Source organism: Arachis hypogaea, chromosome 2 (assembly GCF_003086295.3).
Source record: "Arachis hypogaea cultivar Tifrunner chromosome 2, arahy.Tifrunner.gnm2.J5K5, whole genome shotgun sequence".
NCBI lineage: Eukaryota > Viridiplantae > Streptophyta > Magnoliopsida > Fabales > Fabaceae > Arachis > Arachis hypogaea.
The window spans coordinates 67,328,463-67,348,296 of NC_092037.1; the positions used below are offsets into that span (position 1 = coordinate 67,328,463).

General features: G+C 33.7%; 2 long non-coding RNA genes across 2 annotated transcripts; both read left to right on the forward strand.

The window, feature by feature from the left end:
• Positions 1 to 16,502: 16,502 nt before the first annotated feature.
• Positions 16,503 to 17,978, forward strand: LOC112746931 (uncharacterized). Its single transcript, XR_003174677.3, has 2 exons — positions 16,503 to 16,563; positions 17,885 to 17,978. It is a non-coding gene; the product is annotated as an uncharacterized lncRNA (long non-coding RNA).
• A 936-nt stretch (positions 17,979 to 18,914) lies between these two features.
• Positions 18,915 to 19,407, forward strand: LOC140179556 (uncharacterized). Its single transcript, XR_011873077.1, has 2 exons — positions 18,915 to 19,054; positions 19,193 to 19,407. It is a non-coding gene; the product is annotated as an uncharacterized lncRNA (long non-coding RNA).
• The last annotated feature ends 427 nt before the right edge of the window (positions 19,408 to 19,834 follow it).

Here is a 19,834-nt window from a genome sequence, read left to right on the forward strand (position 1 = left end):
AGAATGAAGGGGTGACCCGTGACAATCACCCACTATCTTCATTACTTGCTTAGCCAAGATCTGCGTGCCTGACAACTACAAGCGGTTTACATGATATTCAACGTAGTCATTAGACGACAGCTGGAGTATAGCCTCTTGGGTCTTTGATCTACGGATCGAGTCTGTGATGTTAGAACTTTCATGGTATAGGCTAGAACCAATTGGCAGCATTCCTGAGATCCGGAAAGTCTAAACCTTGTTTGTGGTATTCCGAGTAGGATTTGGGATGGGATGACTGTGATGATGAGCGGATAATTTATACGCTTTTTGGCATTGTTTTTAGATAGTTTTTAGTAAGTTTGAGCTACTTTTAGGGATGTTTTCATTAGTTTTTATGTTAAATTCACATTTCTAGACTTTACTATGAGTTTGTGTGTTTTTCTGTGATTTCAGGTAAATTCTGGCTGAAATTGAAGGACTTGAGCAAAACTCTGAAAAAGGCTGACAAAAGGACTGCTGATGCTGTTGGAATCTGACCTCCCTGCACTCGAAGTAGATTTTCTGGAGCTACAGAACTCCAATTGGCGCGTACTCAACGGCGTTGGAAAGTAGACATCCAGGGCTTTCCAGCAATATATAATAGTCCATACTTTATTCGAAAAATGACGACGTAACTTGGCGTTGAACGCCAAGTACATGCTGCTGTCTGGAGTTAAACGCCAGAAAAACGTCATGATCCGGAGTTGAACGCCCAAAACAAGTCATAACTCAGAGTTCAACTCCAAGAGAAGCCTCAGCTCGTGGATTGATCAAGCTCAGCCCAAGCATACACCAAGTGGGCCCCGGAAGTGGATTTATGCATCAATTACTTACTCATGTAAACCCTAGGAGCTAGTTTATTATAAATAGAACATTTATCTATTGTATTAAAAGTCTTTGATCATTCGGTCTTGTGACCACATGGGGGCTGGCCATTCGGCCATGCCTGACTCTTTTACTTATGTATTTTCAACGGTGGAGTTTCTGCACACCATAGATTAAGGGTGTGGAGCTCTGCTGTACCTCAAGTATTAATGCAATTCCATTGTCTTTTATTCAATTCTCTTTTATTCTTATTCCAAGATATCCATTCGTACCCAAGAACATGATGAATGTGATGAGTTAGATAACCTTCATTATCATTCTCACTTATGAACGCACGTGATTGACAACCACTTCCGTTCTACATGCAACAAGAGCTTGAATATGTATCTCTTAGATTCCCCAACAGAATCTTCGTGGTATAAGTTAGATAGATGGCGGCATTCATGAGGATCCGGAAGGTCTAAACCTTGTTTGTGGTATTCCGAGTAGGACTCTATGATTGAATGACTGTGACGAGCTTCAAACTCCTGAAGGCTGGGCGTGATGACAAGCGCAAAAGAATCAAGGGATTCTATTCCAACCTGATTGAGAACCGACAGATGATTAGCCATGCGAGTGACAGCCGCAGAGGACCATTTTCACTGAGAGGATGGGATGTAGCCATTGACAACGGTGATGCCCTACATACAGCTTGCCATGGAAAGGAGTAAGAAGGATTGAGTTGAAGCAGTGGGAGAGCAGGCGTCCTTGAGCCATACAGTATCTCCATATGCTTATCTGAAATTCCTACCAATGAATCTGCATAAGTATTCTATCCCTTTTATTATTTCTTCTTTAATTTTCGAAACCCAAACTATTTTAATCTGCCTAACTGAGATTTACAAGGTAACCATAGCTTGCTTCATACCAACAATCTCTGTGGGATCGACCCTTACTCACGTAAGGTTTATTACTTGGATGACCCAGTACACTTGCTGGTTAAGTTGAACGTAGTTGTGATCACATATGCCAAAGAGCCATTAAATAAATCTCATGCAAATACAAAGAAGGCAATCACAATTTCATCCACCATGTGACGAGCTTCAAACTTGCGAATGTTGGGCACAGTGATAGTGTGCAAAAGGATAGAGAGATCCTATTCCGACACAAGTGAGAACCGACAGATGATTAGCCGTGCGGTAGTTGTGCCTGGTATTTTTCATCCGAGACGAGAAATCTGACAGTTGATTAGCCGTACAGAAACCTGGACCATTTTCACTAAGAGGATCATACAGCTTGCCATGGAAGGGAGCACGCATGATTGGATAAAGACAATAGTAAAGCAGAGGTTCAGAAGCAACAAAGCATCTCCAAATTCTTATATGAAATTTCCACCAATGAATTACATTAGTATCTTTATTTTAATTTGCATTTTATTTATCTTTTAATTATCAAAACTCATAACTAATTGAATCTGCCTGACTAAGATTTGCAGGATGACCATAGCTTGCTTCAAGCCGGCAATCTCCTTGGGATCGACCCTTACTCGCGTAAGGTTTTATTACTTTGATGACCCAGTTCACTTGCTGGTTAGTTGTACCGAAGTTGTGAAAAGTGTGAATCAAAATTCCGTGCATCACTTTCAATTATAGAAAAAAAAATAAATGGATAGGGGACAATAAAAAGATCAATGCATATGTGATGGAATTAAAACTAATACATGAGTGTGTGAAATTTGGCAAAAATGAGAATTTGGGTAGCTAAGCATGATTTGAGAATTATATAGCATGTGTGTATGTGTATATGTGTTAGATGCGAACTTAGGTTAGTCAAAGATTCAAATCATAGCTCACTTGGCCATACATATATCATCACCCTTACCTTATCCCCATTACAACCTTGAAAAGCCCTCATGATGTTTGCATTTGTACACTAAATACTTGTTGATTGGTTAGATGAATAACAAAGTTTTAGAAAGCATGACTAGAGGAGACTAGAGTGGAATGACCCTAGACACTTGAGCGATTAGAGTGCATCTACATTTCCAGTGAGGGTTCAATTCTCAACTCTATGTTTCCGGCTTTCATGAGCTTTCTTCTTACAAGTTTACTTGTATCTTATTGTGCAATTTGTATTAGTGGAATCTATTTATGTTTGTCTTGGAGAGTTTCTTTGCTTTTAACCAAGTAGGCAGAACATTTTAGCATGTAGTTGCATTCATATAGATAGGTTGCATTGTATAAGTCTCACATTTCCCCCTTTACTCTTTTGGTTTCCTTGACCTTAGCATGAGAACATGCTAGTGTTTAAGTGTGGAGAGATTGATAAACCACTATTTTATAGTTTATCTTGTGCTAAATAGAGTGGATTTTATCAATCTTTTATACACTTATTCATATGAAATGCATGGTTTTACATTTTCCTTCCCAAATTGATGCTATGATTGACAACATGCTTCTTTGGCCTTAAATTCACTATTTTTAATCCTCTCTTATTCTCATTCAATGCCGTGATATGTGTGTTAAGTGTTTTTAGAGATTACAGGGCAGGAATGACTTAGAGGATGGAAAAGAAGCATGCAAAAGAGGAAGGAACACAAGGAATTAAAGATTTCATGGCGCGAGCAGTGACGCGCACACGTGAAGCACGCGTACGCGTGGTTAGGAGAAAAAGCAGTGACGCGCATGTGTGAAGCACACGTACGCGTGACAGGCCGTCATGTGCTGCATATCAGAATTCGTCGGGGGCGATTTCTGGGCCCCTTTTTTGACCCAGATTTAGGCCTGAAAGTCCATATTAGAGGTAGGGGTGTAGCTAAGACTTAGACACTTCTCATTCTCACTTAGTTTTAGTTTTAGTTTTAGTTTTGAATCCTAGAGAAAATACTAGCTCTCATAGGGTTCTTAGCTTTTTCTTAGTTTTGTTTGGATTGGATCTTGAGAGAGTTGCTACCACCTTCGGTTGAAGCCTCCATCATTATAGTTTGCTTTTCTGTCACTTTACTCCTTTATTTTTCCATTTAGTTACTTGAATTCATGTTTGGATTTTCTTAATTTTAAATTTATTAATATAATGAACCATTTTTTATTTAATTATGTTGCCTATTTAATTTCGTTTAATCAATTAACAATTCAAATTTTGCTTTTATTAATTTAATTTTAATTATTATGTCTCTCATCTACTCCCTTCTCATGTTTGTGAAAATGACATTCATGTTAATGGAGTAGAGCTCTCAACTTGGCTTGGGAGTTGATTAATTGGAACCCCTTGAGTTGGAAAACTCAAGTGCTAATTTGAACTTTGAAATTTTTGCCTAACTCTATTTTCACTAACTCTAGTTCTTCCCTAGGAAGGGGCTAGGACTTGTGAGTTAGAGTCAGTGTACCCAATTGACCTTCCTTTGCAACTGCAAGAGGATAACTAATTGGAAGCAATAACTTTTACTATGTTATTTGGGAAAACCAACAAGGATAGAAACTCCAATTAATCTTTTCCTAGCCAAGACTTTCTTATTTTAAATACACAACACATCTTGTTATCATTCACTGCTTTAATTTTTAGTTATTTAATTTTCCATTTTCAACCCTCACAAGTTTCTCAGAAATTTCCTGATCAATAATTTACATTGCTGTGTCAACTCTTTAGGAAACGACCTAGGAATTCTACTCCCAGTTATTTATTCCTTAATTATGACATCTTTTAAATTGACAGTGGAAATTTCATCGGTTAAGACTATACTCACAATGCAGTTTCTATCAATATTTCTTAATCGGCATTTTTCCTCCCGTCAATGTTCCCATGTCAGAGTCTGCAGAGCATTCGACTTCTACATTACCTCCTCTCCCAACCACATCATCTGAGCGCAAAAATCGATCAACAGTTTGGGACCACTTCAAGAGAACCCCTGATGATGAAATAAGGCTTAATGTCAATACTGTTTGAAAGTGGTCAAGTGCGAGAATGGAACAAGTGCTATGAGATCACATTTAAAGATTTGCATAAGCAATCCTGGTTCAGATAAAGGCAAATGACAGAAAACAGGCACATTGCCTAGCCCAGAAGCACAAGTGGCTAGGTTTGATGCAGAATATGCTCGGAAAAAATTGATATCAATGTTTGTTCGCGAGGAGCTTCCTTTTTTATTTGTAAAAAGTCAAGGTTTTAAAGAATATTCGACGGCTTTGCAACTAGAATTCAACTTTCTTTCACGTTTTACATTGGCACATGACATCTTGATGCTCTATGAAACAAAGAAGGTTCAACTTCAAAAATACTTTTCCAAATACGGAGGAAGAGTTTGTCTTACAACTGATAAATGGAGTTCGTGTCAGAATATGGTGTGTATGTGTTTGACTGCTCATTTCATCGATGTGGACTAGAAGTTACAAAAGAAAATACTAAATTTTTGCCAAGTCACCGGCCACACAGGAGAGATTATGCCTCAAAATATTGAAGCTTGCTTGAATAGCTAGAAGTTGAACAAGATCTTGAGTTTGACAGTTGATAATGCATCGTCTAACGATGTAGGAGTTATGTATTTATAAAGAAGGCTCATTTCTTGGAAGAGCTCAGTTTTGAATGGAGGGTATCTCCATATGCGGTGTTGTGCGTATATTTTAAACCTGATTGTGAAGGATGGATTGAATGAGATTGATGATTTAGTTACCAAAATTCGAGATGCTGTGAAGTACGTTAGATCTTCAAATTCAAGATTAACTAGGTTCAAGGCATGTATTGTACGAGAGAATATTCCACATAAGAGTCTTGTTTGTCTAGATGTTGAAATATGATGGAACTCTACATACTTAATGTTTGTAGCAATCTTAAAGCATCAGAAATTCAGAAGGCATTTGAACTATTAGAGGTGCAAGACAAAAAATTTGTTGAAGAATTAAACAAGGGAAAAGGGGTACCTTCAATTCAAGATTGGAATTATGCTAAGTCCATCTTATCGTTTTTAGAGATGTTTTATGATGCTACACTTTGCATCTCTGGATCCTCTTATGTCACTAGTAACTTATACATGAAAGAAGTGTTTGCTTTTGGAAGGAGGATTCAACAATATCGTGATGATGATGATTTGAGCATAAGTCTTATGACAAGTAAGATAAAAGCAAAATACAACAAGTATCGGGGAAATGCAAAAACTATTAACATGTTGTTGTCAATTGCCGTAGTTTTAGATCCTTGCCATAAATTGGATTATGTTGAGTGGTGCCTAGTTAATTCTTTTAGTGTAGAAGTGGGCGGTGAATTGAAGACAAAGTTGTCTTCTTGTCTTCATTCACTTTATAATTTATATCAAGGTGCAGATGAAAAACCAAGATGATACCCTCTCTCAACCAAGTGCAAGTGATAAAGCCAAAGACATTTATGATATGAGGTTATATCACCGATCAACCGGTTACAAATCCAATCTTAAATCTGAGCTTGATCGTTATTTGGATGAAGACTGTAAGCCAGACAAAAAGCCTTTGGATATTCTAGGATGGTGGAAGGCTAACTCGAATCGATTTTCCGTCCTAGCAAATATGGCACAGGACATATTAGCTATATCAGTTTTAACAGTAGCTTCCAAGTCTGCTTTTAGTATGGGGGGAAGAATTATCGATCAATATCGTAGTTCATTGACTCCTAAGATGGTAGAAGCCATTGTATGCACAGAAGATTGGCTTAAAGAAGACTTTTTCTCTTTTCTTGCACCTGAGAATTTCGAAGAACTTGAAAAGGTCAAGTAAGGTAAATTGAATATTAAATGTCTCTTAAATATATCATATGATAATTTATCAATTCCAATATCTATTTTATAGTTTTTCTCTGTTAGTTAGCTTGAATATGAAACATGCTTAACACTTAATCTTCCCTTATATATTCATCTCTAATCATAGTCATATGGAACATGAGCAATGATTGGAGGAGAAAAAATTATTAAGGGAGGAGATTTAACCATTGTCAATTGAATATAGAGCATAATTTTATTTGTTACTTAATTGGTAACAAGAATCGGTTTATTTAATTTACTTAGAAAATGTTATAGTTTAACTTATGTAGATTCAAATGATGAATAAAATTAATTAATTATTCTATTAGTCTTTATAATTTTTTTGAATTGATAATTATAGCTTTTTTTGTGCAGATTTGATTTTATCAAAGGGCATTACTTGTTCAGTAGGTCCATGTTCAATTGCACTTGAGGATGACTAGAAAGTCTTGATTGTTTATGTTTTCTTTAGTTATGTTCTAAACACTTAGGTGGTAAAAAGATTAGATTTGCTTTTTTATATATGATTAGACTTGTTTATGTTTATGTTTATGTTTTCTTTAGTTAAGTTTTAAATATATAATTGCTAAAGAAATTAGACTTGCTTTTCCAACGTTGGTCTTGTGAAAAAAATTGTGCCATTGTGGAGTGGATTATGCGTTATTTGAATAGGAAAAGTGTTGAAGAAAAATAGAAATATTTACAATAGAAGGAATTTCATTATTTATAAATGTTACTTATATTATTTAGAAAGAAAAAAATAATTTTTAGATTAAAAAATTTAATTTAAAAAAATAAAAATTTGAATTTTTATATGTGAAAAAAATTAATTTTTATATAAAAACCGATTTTTAAGTGTAAAAACTAATTTTTTGTATAAAAATTAATTTTTAATTCAAAACCGGTTTTTTATATAAAAATTGATTATTTTTTAAAATTTTTTTTTATTTTAATAATTAATTAAAAATTAGTTTCAAATTTTACTAACCGATAAATAACTAATTTTATTATGTATAATTAATTTAATTAATTAACTAAAATTATATTTTTGATTAACTAAAAAATTGATTTAATTTTTGAATTAATCAAATTATAAATATCCTTATATTGGATTGCATTTTGGTCAGTAATAACTTGCTTTTGTGAGTTTTATGCTAAAGACTTACCGCCTATATGGTGTTTGGCAAGCTATTACCGCCTATATAGTGTTTGGCAAGCTATTACCGCCCATACGGCGTCTGGAACCCTATCAATTCTTTTTTGCATGTAGCTTGTAAATAATTATTCAAAATCTTCATCAATAATCCAAATAAAATGCATCAAATAAAAAATTTATTTGTTATTTATAATTTTTAAAGAATAATGTTATCCATTTGAAAATGAGAATATCTGGTTAAAAAACGAAGAAAAGGAACTGTGAAAGACTCAAATCGTGGTCATCGACGTCCAGCTGCATGATCAGATGAGTCAAATGAAAAAAAAAAAATTATAAGGTATTATATTTTGTTGTAAAAGATATATAAAGATGTATAAATAGAAAATTCTAGTATTAAAATAATTAGCTCAATAATGATTTATATATATATATATATATATATATATATATATATATAATAATATTATATGTTGTAATATGTATATATATATACAAAAATAGAAAGAAGTATTAAAAGTAAAGAGAGAGAATTGCATATGTTTATTGTTACTATCTTAATATAATAAAGATGATTAATATTGCTATTAATATTATATATAAAGGATAATAGAAAAGAGAATTTAAAATATTTATAAAATAAAAGAAGAGAAAAAATTGTAGTAAAAATATAAAGAGAAGAGTATTTGATTGCGACATAAAGAGAGAATTGATTTTATTATTACTTGCTTGTGTCTTATATCCCTCAGATGGCTTCTCTATTTATAAGCCAACGAGGTTTGCTTTTTCAACTTAATTCTTATTGGAAATGGAATTCAACCGCCCATATTAATGGGCATCTAATGTGATCTTATCACAACACTCCCCTTAGATGCCCATTTAGGATTATGCATCATTAAAACCTTACTAAAGAAAAATCCAATGGGAAAAAACCTTAGTGAAGGAAAAAGAGTACAAAATCCTTTAGTGATGGGGACTGCCTCATTAAAAACCTTGTCAGGAAAAACTCAATGGAAAAAAACCTGACTAAGGGAAAAAGAGTACAGTCTCCCCCTCTTGCCGACATTATTTAATGTCTCGAAATCGGCGCATCCTAATCTCATGTACCAATCTTTCAAAGGAGGATTTTGGGAGTGACTTTGTGAATAAATCTGCCAAATTGTCACTTGAGCGAATCTGTTGGACATCAATTGTTCCTTGATTTTGAAGATCATGAGTGAAGAAGAATTTGGGAGAAATGTGCTTTGTTCTTTCGCCTTTAATGTATCCGCCTTTAAGTTGAGCAATGCATGCTGTATTATCTTCAAACAGGATAGTTGGAGCTATCTTATGATCAGTCAGTCCACATGATGACATAATATATTGAGTCAGACTCCTCAGCCAAAAACACTCGTGACTAGCTTCATGAATTGCCAGTATTTCAGCATGATTAGAGGAGGTTGCTGCTATCGTCTGTTTCGTGGACCTCCATGATATAGCTGTTCCACCATATGTAAACAGATATCCTATTTGAGATCTCCCTTTATGTGGATCAGACAAGTATCCAGCATCTGCATAGCCAACTAGTTGTGACTTGGATCCATAGGGATAAAACAATCCCATATCAACTGTTCCATGAAGATATCAAAAAATTTGTTTGATTCCACTCCAATGTCTTCTGGTTGGAGAGGAACTATACCTTGCTAGTAAATTCACCGCGAATGATATGTCAGGTCGCGTATTATTAGCAAGATACATTAGCGCTCCAATGGCACTAAGATATGGTACTTCAGGACCAAGGATATCTTCATTTTCTTTTTTTAGGGCGGAATTGATCCTTTTTCACATCCAAAGATCTTACGATCATTGGGGTACTCAAGGGATGTGACTTATCCATATAAAATCTTTTTAAGATCTTTTCTGTGTATGTTGTTTGATGAATAAAGATCCCGTCTTTTATATGCTCGATCTACAGGCCGAGACAAAATTTAGTTTTTCCAAGATCTTTCATCTCAAACTCTTCTTTTAGAGTTTTTATAATTGTTGGAATCTCTTCAGGAGTCCCAATGATATTTAAATCATCAACGTACACATCAATTATAACGAATCCAGATGCAGATTTCTTTATAAAAACACATGGACAGATATCATCATTCTTGAATCCGTTTTTGGCCAGATACTCAGTAAGACGATTATACCACATTCGTCCAGATTGCTTTAGACCATATAAAGATCTTTGCAATTTGACTGAGTATAACCCTTGTGAACATTCATTGGATGGTTTAGATATCTTTAGTCCTTCAAGGACTTTCATATAGATATCTCGATCTAATAAGCCGTATAAGTAGGCTGTTACCACATCCATTAAATGCATATGCAGTTTATGATATGCAGATAAACTGACCAAATAACGCAATGTTATCGCATCCACTACAGGGGAATACGTTTCTTCATAATCTATACCGAGCCTTTGTGAAAAACCTTGTGCCACAAGTCGGGCTTTATAGCGCACAACTTCATTTTTCTCATTTCGTTTTCTCACAAATACCCACTTATATCCAACAGGTTTTACATCTTCAGGTGTACGGACTACAGGTCCAAAGACTTCACGTTTTGTAAGTGAGTCTAATTCAGCCTTCATGGCTGCTTCCCATTTTGGCCAATCATTTTTTTGTCGACATTCTTAAACTGATATTGGCTCAAGATCCTTACTTTCATGCATGATATCTAATGCCACATTATATGCAAAAATTTCATTGACAATTGTCTTATTTCGGTCCCATTTCTCTCCTGTATTTATCGAGATCTCGTCATTTTCACAATTTTCAGGTACCTGAACGTCTTCTGGCGTTATATCAGAATTTTGGACAACTGCAGGTGTCTCTACTATGTCTTTTTCAACAGGAATATTATTTACCTCTTTTTTCTTTCAAGGATTTTTGTCTTTGGAACCGACAGGCCTGCCACGCTTCTGGCGTGTATTTGCTTCAGTGGCTACTTGTCCTACTGGGACATCAATTCGAATTGGGGCATTTTTCGCTTGTATATAAGATTTAGTTATCCTCTTTGTATCAAAAAATGCATCAGGCAATTCATTTGCTATTCTTTGCAAATGTATAATCTTTTGAACTTCCAGTTCACATTGCCCTGATCGAGGATCTAAATGCATCAACGATGATGCATTCCAGTTAAGTTCCTTTTCAGGAAGCTTATTCTCTCCCCCTAATGTTGAAAATTTTGATTCATCAAAATGACAATCCGCAAACTGGGCTTTAAATACATCTCCAGTTTGTATCTCAAGATACCTCACTATAGAGAGAGAATCATATCCAACATATATCCCCAATTTTCTTTGGGGTCCCATTTTGGTGCGATTAGGTGGTGCAATGGGAACATATATCGCACACCCAAATATTCTTAAATAGGAAACATTTGGTTGTTGGCCAAAAGCTAATTGCATAGGAGAGAATTGATGGTAACTCGTTGGCCTCAAACGAATAAGTGCTGCGACATGTAAAACAGCATGCCCCAAACCGAGGTTGGGAGATTTGTTCTCATAAGTAAGGGTCTAGCAATTAATTGGAGGCGTTTAATAAGTAATTCTGCTAACCCATTTTGTGTGTGAACATAAGCTATTGGATGTTCAACACTTATTCCATTAGCCATACAATAAGCATCAAAAGCTTGAGAAGTAAATTCACCAGCATTATCAAGACGAATTGCTTTGATTGGATTTTCTGGAAATTGTGCTTTTAATCGAATAATTTGAGCCAGTAATCTCGCAAATGCCAGGTTGCGAGAAGATAATAAGCACACATGTGACCATCTCAAAGATGCGTCTATTAGGACCATAAAATATCTAAAAGATCCACATGGTGGATGAATAGGTCCACATATATCACCTTGAATCCTTTCTAGGAATTCAGGCGACTTAAATCCAATCTTTACTGGTGATGGCCTTAAAATTAACTTTCCCTGAGAACATGCAGCACAACAAAATTCACCAGTTTTAAGAATCTTCTGGTTCTTTAGTGAATGTCCATGAGAGTTTTCAATAATTCTCCTCATCATGGTTGTTCCCGGTTGACCCAATCGGTCGTGCCAAGTTATGAACTCATTTGAGCTAGTAAACTTCTGGTTTACAATGGCATGTGATTCAATTGCACTAATCTTGGTATAATACAATCCAGATGAAAGTGAGGGTAATTTTTCTAATATAACTTTCTTATTTGAATCATGAGTTGTGATACATAAATACTCATGATTTTCCTCATTCATCGTCTCAACATGATATCCATTTCGGCGAATATCTTTGAAACTCAACAAGTTTCTCAGAGACTTGGTAGATAATAGTGCATTATTTATTATAAATTTTGTTCCTCCAGGAAACAAAATTATAGCTCTTCCGGAGCCTTCTGTCACATTGCCTGAGCCAATAATAGTATTAACATATTCCTCTTTTGGCACAAGATGGGTAAAATATATATCACGTTTGAGAATAGTGTGTGAACTTGCACTATCCGCAAGGCATACGTCTTCATTACATATTCTTTCCATTCTCTTCAAAAACAAATAATAATAAAATGAGTAGTATGCACAGTTAAATTGAATACTTGATCAGAATTATTTTTCTAAGAAATATTGTACATAAAATAATGTCATATACTAAAATTTTATTTTTAAAATTTGACACATTTAATAATTTCAAAATTCATAAACATTAATATTTCATTATTTATGTACATCACATTTGAAACTTAAATACATAGAAAATAAAACTTAACAATAAGTTCTTTACATTATTTATTTACATAGATACTTCACAATACCACATATTAAACTATTCCATCATTAATCAAATGACCAATATTTCCTTCAAGATCCTCAAAGAAATCAGATACATCATAATGAGTGGTGGAATTCTCAGCATCATTTGAAACAAAATTTGTTTCCTTTCCTTTGTCATTCTTTTTCAAAGATGCCTGGTAAAAATCGACTAGGTGCCTTGGGGTACGACAGGTACGAGACCAATGACCCTTTCCACCACAACGGAAACACTTATCCTCTGTTGATTTATTTTGCCCGATATTTCTTTCCTTATCCCACTTCTGGTGAGATCCTCTCTTTTGAACATAATTCTTTTTCCTTCCATAATTTTTCTTGTTATTAAAAGCTTGCCATTTACCTCTTCTGGGATAATGATTTGCCGCATTTACTTCAGGAAATGGGGCGGTGCCGGCTAGGCGCGCTTCATGATTTTTCAAGAGTAACTCATTATTGCGTTCAGCAACAAGAAGGCAAGAAATCAACTCAGAATATTTTTTAAACCCCTTTTCTCGATACTGCTGCTGCAGGAGCACATTCGAGGCATGGAAGGTTGAGAAAGTTTTCTCCAACATCTCATGATCAGTTATCTTTTCTCCACATAATTTCATTTGTGAGGTGATTCGAAACATTGCAGAATTATATTCATTTATAGATTTAAAATCTTGTAGACGCAAGTGCATCCATTCATATCGGGCTTGAGGAAGTATCACCGTTTTTTGATGATTGTACCTTTCTTCAAGGTCTTTCCAAAGATCTGTAGGATCTTTTAATGTGAGATATTCATTTTTCAACCCTTCGTCAAGATGACGATGAAGGAAAATCATGGCTTTGGCTTTATCCTTTTGGGATGCATTATTTTTAGCCTTAATGGTATCTCCAAGATCAATTGAATCAAGATGAATTTCAGCATCTAGTATCCATGATAAATAATTGTTTCTAGATATACCAAGAGCATTGAATTTAAGAAGAGAGAGTTTCGACATAATGAAAAATTGTTACCTGAGTCTTCCTAAAAATTTGATCAGAGTCTCGTGCTGATAACGTGTTGTAAAAGATATATAAAGATGTATAAATAGAAGACTCTAGTATTAAAATAATTAGCTCAATAATGATTTATATATATATAATAATATTATATGTTGTAATGTGTATATATATACAAAGATAGAAAGAAGTATTAAAAGTAAAGAGAGAGAATTCCATATGTTTATTGTTACTATGTCAATATAATAAAGATGATTAATATTGTTATTAATATTATATGTAAAGAGTAATAGAAAAGAGAATTTAAAATACTTATAAAATAAAAGAAGAGAAAGAATTGTAATAGAAATATAAAGAGAAGAGTATTTAATTGCAACATAAAGAGAGAATTGATTTTATTATTACTTGCTTGTGTCTTATATCTCTCAGATGGCTTCTCTATTTATAAGCCAACGAGGTTTGCTTTTTTAACATAATTCTTATTGGAAATGGAATTCAACCGCCCATATTAATAAGCATCTAATGTGATCTTATCACAATATATTTGTGATTTCTTTTTTTCAGATTGAAAAAGAGTTTTATTTTCTAAAAGGAAAAAAGGACAGAAGGTTAGAAAACAAAAAAGATTAACCAATTGAACAACCAATATTACAATTGGTGGTTTATTTGAAGAAAAAAAATATATTACATTAAGTATAAAATAAAGTGTTAATTAGAATTTATAGAAAAGAGGAAAAGGGAGGTTGCGAACGGGGAATAAGGTGAAGTTGCCGGGGATTTTTTTTAATAAATAAATTAATTATTAAAATAAATAATTTTAAAAATATTTACTAAATTAAATATTTTTTTCGTGATACGTGTATATCTCGTTTACATAATAAATGAGATATGTGTATTTGTAAAAAAAAATATTTTTTTAAAAATAATAAAAAATATTAATAATATCAATAATCTAAATTTTTAACTTATAATTAGTACATAAAAAAATTGGTAGAAGAAATTAAAATAGATATATTTAATTAATTAATATTAAAAAATACATAAAAAATTTTAGATTAAAGATCCAATTAAATTGATTTAAATTTTGAAAAATAAAAAATTTTGTACAAAAAATAGAAGAATGATGAACGACAAATAAAATAGAAAAATAATCCGAGAGTGGGAGATAACATTTACCAATTGTTAGGAGTCATGCAACGTGGGAAAATCATAGACCAGGCTGTTCTAATTAGTTCTAATTATAAGTTAAAAATTTGGGTGGTTGATATTATTAATATTTTATATTATTTTTAAAAAATATTTTTTTTATAAATACATATATCTTGTTTACTGTATAAATGCGATATATACGTATTGCGTCCACTATTTTAATGATACATACAAAATTACTCTAAAATAAGAAAAAATATTTATTAAAAATAAATATTTTTAAATTATTTATTTTCTGTAATTATTATAATTAATTTATTTATTAAAATAAAAAATCCAGTTGTCGCATCATTTCGAGTCCATTAATTTATGAGAAAGTATAAGGAGTTAATGGCCTAAGCGTACAATGTGTACAATAAAGGTTTTAGGAAGTATTAGAGATATAACCATTAGTGTTACATTGTCCTGTCAAATGCTTTTGGAATAAATGGGTTCATGATATAGTATTAGAGTTCTAAATCTAAAAGGTCAAGAGTTTGATCTTTAGTGAATCCCAAAAGTTTAAGTTTTTGGAATGAGTGCTTTTATGACATGAGATGTTTATTATTCTTGGTTTTTAGATGGTTATTCTAGATAGTATAGGTGATGTTTATTTTATTCATAAACAAAAAATTTAGCCTATTATACATATTGTACACTTAAACCATTAACTTCCTAGCAGGAGCCTTTATTTATTTATTCCCACTTGATTTCATGATTTGAGTTGTGTCTCTAGACTCTTCCATTCCTGTTTTCAAATCCTCACTTTTTTGCATTATATTTAGTCACCTTCTCTTCCGTCTCCACAATTCGCAGGGCTTTAACATTCAATATTCTCTGTTCGCCAGGTAAGTTTTCTCTCTCTCTCTCTCTCTCTCTCTCAACAATTCCCCCCTCCCCCTTTTCTTATATATAAATTTCTTTATATGTTCCTTATTTCGGTGTTGAAATCTTGCTTATTATTTTGCTTGCGTTTTGATTCCTAAGGGGCTCTTCTTAGTCTACGATCTCGTTTGGTTTTCACAAGAATCATCGATCAACAATGACTCATATCCTTTTGAAGCGTTCTGATTACCTTTTCTTGTATAGCAAGTTCCTTTTGTCTCTTGAGAAAAATTGATAACATGTTGCATAATCAATACTATGATACATTAAATTTTTTTATGCAATTTTTTCCAAAATTTGACTTAACTCTGGCGAACGCGGTAACCAAAGAGATCGAGACCGTGAGAGGGCTCAGGCCAGAAACGCTGGAAAAGCTAAACAGTCTAAGAGTGATGGATTGACCCCAGAACAACGCAGGGAAAGGTTGTTCTTCTTCCCACAAGACACAAACTCTATCTTCTATATCTGATTAATGCCTGATTGTGATTATTTATTTATTTTCATGGGCAGAGATGCAAAAGCTCTACAGGAGAAAGCGGCAAAGAAAGCAGGTCAGGCTGCTGGAGGCAACAATGCAGGTGGTGGAGGCAAAAAGCTTTAGTAGGATTGTGGAGTTGAGGGTAGATATGAAAATTTGAAACTTGTATTGCTTATTGTGATGTGGGTTATTGGTTTTAGAGCCATCTTCTTTATGTCATTTCAAACAAATGCCAAAAAAAAAAAAGAAAAAGAAAAAGAAAAGAAGGAATAACTGGTGTTTCTGCTAGGGAAGGCATTGTTGTTGGCTCATGAACCTTTCGTCTTCTGTCTAATTTGGAATACAAATTGTCTCTGTAATATTTTGTAATGACTTTTTCTTGGTCTGTTTTCTATCTTGTTTCCTATCTTATGCTATTCTTATATTTGTAGTCACATAATCTAGAAGGTGAAGCAGCTATGGCATTGATGAGAGGCAATTGAAAAGGTCAGTGCCTCTTGGTGCCTTTTTTAGGACATGCTGCATTGTATGGTAAAAGTTATTTCTATAAACTCTTGCATTTATGTTGATAGATTGTTAGGGCCTCTTGGCAACAAGCCAAACCACTTAGGGTTTGAGCAGGTAATCGATATGGAAATCAATGTTAATTTAGTATAAGGTTTTACTGTTTTTAATCCGATGCTTGGTTTGCGATAATGTCTCTTAGTCTTGAGGGGTCCAAGAAGCCTCCATATGTCCATATGACAACCCAAACTTTAAAATGCTTGTGACTAAGTTTGGGTATATATTTATCTCTAATTTCCTTCTGCACAAAATAGTTATATCAGTTTTCTCGTCTTATCAAAAGTTTTACACAATTAACAATATATAGTGACTATGCATGCATATTTGCATTTGAAACATATGGATCTTGGCAGATGTTTCTGGTTTTTTACACGTATTAGCATGATGCATCAATGGTTGATGCTCCATAACATTTACATTTTTAATTATTTTGCAACACAACCAAGGAAAACCTTGTCATGTTGATTGCCTTTTTGGGTAGTTTCCTTGACTTAGTTATTATTGTATAAAATAGATAAACCAGTATGATCTGCCATTGTGAACATGGCTACTTTGATTATCAAATTCCTATTTTTTCAGGGGACCTTTTATTGTTATAGAATAGTGTTAGCTTATTTTAATGTATTCACAGTGATGGATGGTAATATTCTAGGTCTAATCTTCTATAACTGTGGTGGAACTATTTTAGGAAGTCATTTTGTCCATCCAATTTGTTGGGGCTAGTTGAGTAGAACAAACAAATTTTACAATAAGCATATTCTTTCTATTATTGAAGAATTGGACCACATAGATTGAATAAAGTTATTGCATAGTAGCGCATTGCGTCTCTAGCATGTTACTCATTTTGTTCAATATAACTACCAGATTGATAAAACTGGTACATTGTTTACTATATTTGAATATTTGAATATCTATTATATTGATGGGTAGAATACTTATTAATATTTCAGTCCTTTTTATGGAGTTTAGTTTTGGTCTCTTTCTCTGATCCTATTGAGCTTGAACAACTCTCATTCATTTTCTTTCTATTTCATGTGTTGATTCACAATAATCCCATGCATTCATTATTATCATGGTATATAATTTATTCTGTAATACTTGGCTTACTCTACTGCACATCATTTAGTACTGTACAAAACTGGAGCCATACTTTGACAAGATTTATCTACCTGATATACCTAATAAAAATATTGTGCTTACATCATGTTTTGATTTTATTTCTATATTTTGATTATTTTCTTAGATAAGCCGTGAACATAAATCTAAGAATTAGATTTTGGGTTTTCAAAGCTTGAGAGAAAATGCAGCAATGTGACAAACATGATGGTGAACTAGTATATCCAAGCCACTATCAGTGATTGAAAAGGGGTGAAGGGATTTTTGCATCCTTTTGCCAGAAGTAATCATGCCTTATATGCTTAAGGTTATTTTAGGCTATTTTGAACGCAGCTATGGGAGCGATTCTGTGTTTTCGGCTGTGTGTTTGTTCTGTGTTGTGTTGCTCAGATAGGGTGTCATGTAATAGAAAGGGATGATGCTTGGGATTCACTTGGTGGGGCATGAGGTCACCGTGAGGGAATTAAGGCTTCTAACTAAGGTTGAAAGTAACATGACAGAGCTTTTGGAATAAAGTGATTGTCTTTTGTGAATGAGATAGACAAAGGGTTTTGACATTCTGAAGAATTTTAGCAAGACAATGGGAGTATACACTCCAGGTATAAGTTGTAAAAATTTGGTGCAGTTACTATCTCTACCTCTAGCAGTAGTTGTTAACTCCTTTGCCACTACAAATTCTTCAATGCCATAAACTGCAGGTTTTACGACTTATCTGCCTATACATTCTTCACATCGTAACAAGTCTAATCCACTGGAAAAAAAAAAACACCTTCCAAGTTCCATCCCCATCAAAAACACCACCCTCAACTCCACCTTTTTATCATGTACTCTGAAATCCATTGTCAAGATCCACCTTTACTCTAAATGACGGTCCATACTAATTTTTCTTATAATTCTGATCTGTTTTTGCTTCACCGTTCCCCTTTAACTCTACATATGGTTCAGCAGAATAATAACACCAATGCTTCTGGCCACATTAGCAAAAGTGAAAGGGATGTGCTATAGGTGGCAATAAGGAGGTTGTGTTTGCAATGACTGACAAAGCAAAAGTAGTGTTGCCAGCAACCATGGGTGGCTTCTACATTTGGCAGTACATTATCTAAATGATATTGAATTCTTTCTGTATCTCTGGTCCCGTTTAGGCTTGCTATTCTGGTTTTCTTTTCTTACCCTTAAGTTGAGCCTGAAATTTTTCACTGGAATATTGTGCAAGTTAATTGCAGGTATGAATTTGGTTTGTGATGACATTTGTGGCAAGGAACAGTTTTAGTCCCAGAAGATTCAATTGTTGCCTTAGGTATGAATTTTGTGAAGAGTATTTTTGTATTGTCTATGGTATCTATACCTATTGGCATGAATTTTATGATTGATTTGTACATTAGTTGCTGCTTTATTTATTTATTTTATTTATTTATTTTTTTTGCTGTCTTTGCAGGAACAGGCAACTAGAGGATCCTCATTTCATTAGGTTCCACTTATTCGTTCAAAACATGAGAGGTACAATAAAATTCGGAAAATAACACTTACCTGTTCCTAATGTATTTTGTCCTCTTTATGGGGTGTGGTATTTTGTGCTAATATTGTTTACAATCACATCTGTACAAAAAGATAGGCTTAATGCATTGAGAGGTAGAGGCATTGGGAGATCAATGATAGTCTACATTCTTGCATTTAATGTTCTTTATGGATCGAGTCCCTCTACACTGTTTGGGGTCCATCCACTAGCTGATTCTACCCTGCCTTAGTGACTGTACTTGAATGTGGATGAATTTAACAATACGGATACTTTACTCTTTCACAAAAAGAAGAAACACGTATAACCTCTTCTAACATAGTGGGAGGAATATGAGTATATGACAGTACAACACGAAGCTATACACGGGTTTATTTGTTTTGGGAACCATATAAAAATTTGTAAAAATAGCACCACGGGATAGTCTTAACTTCTGCTTTCAAACCAAGTGTAATTATTTTGTCTATCATGTCCGTTCTGTTCATTATTCTTTTTCTGGGTAACAAGTACAAGATAAGATTCCAAATATTATAATATATTGTAATTTTTTTTATATTGCATCTT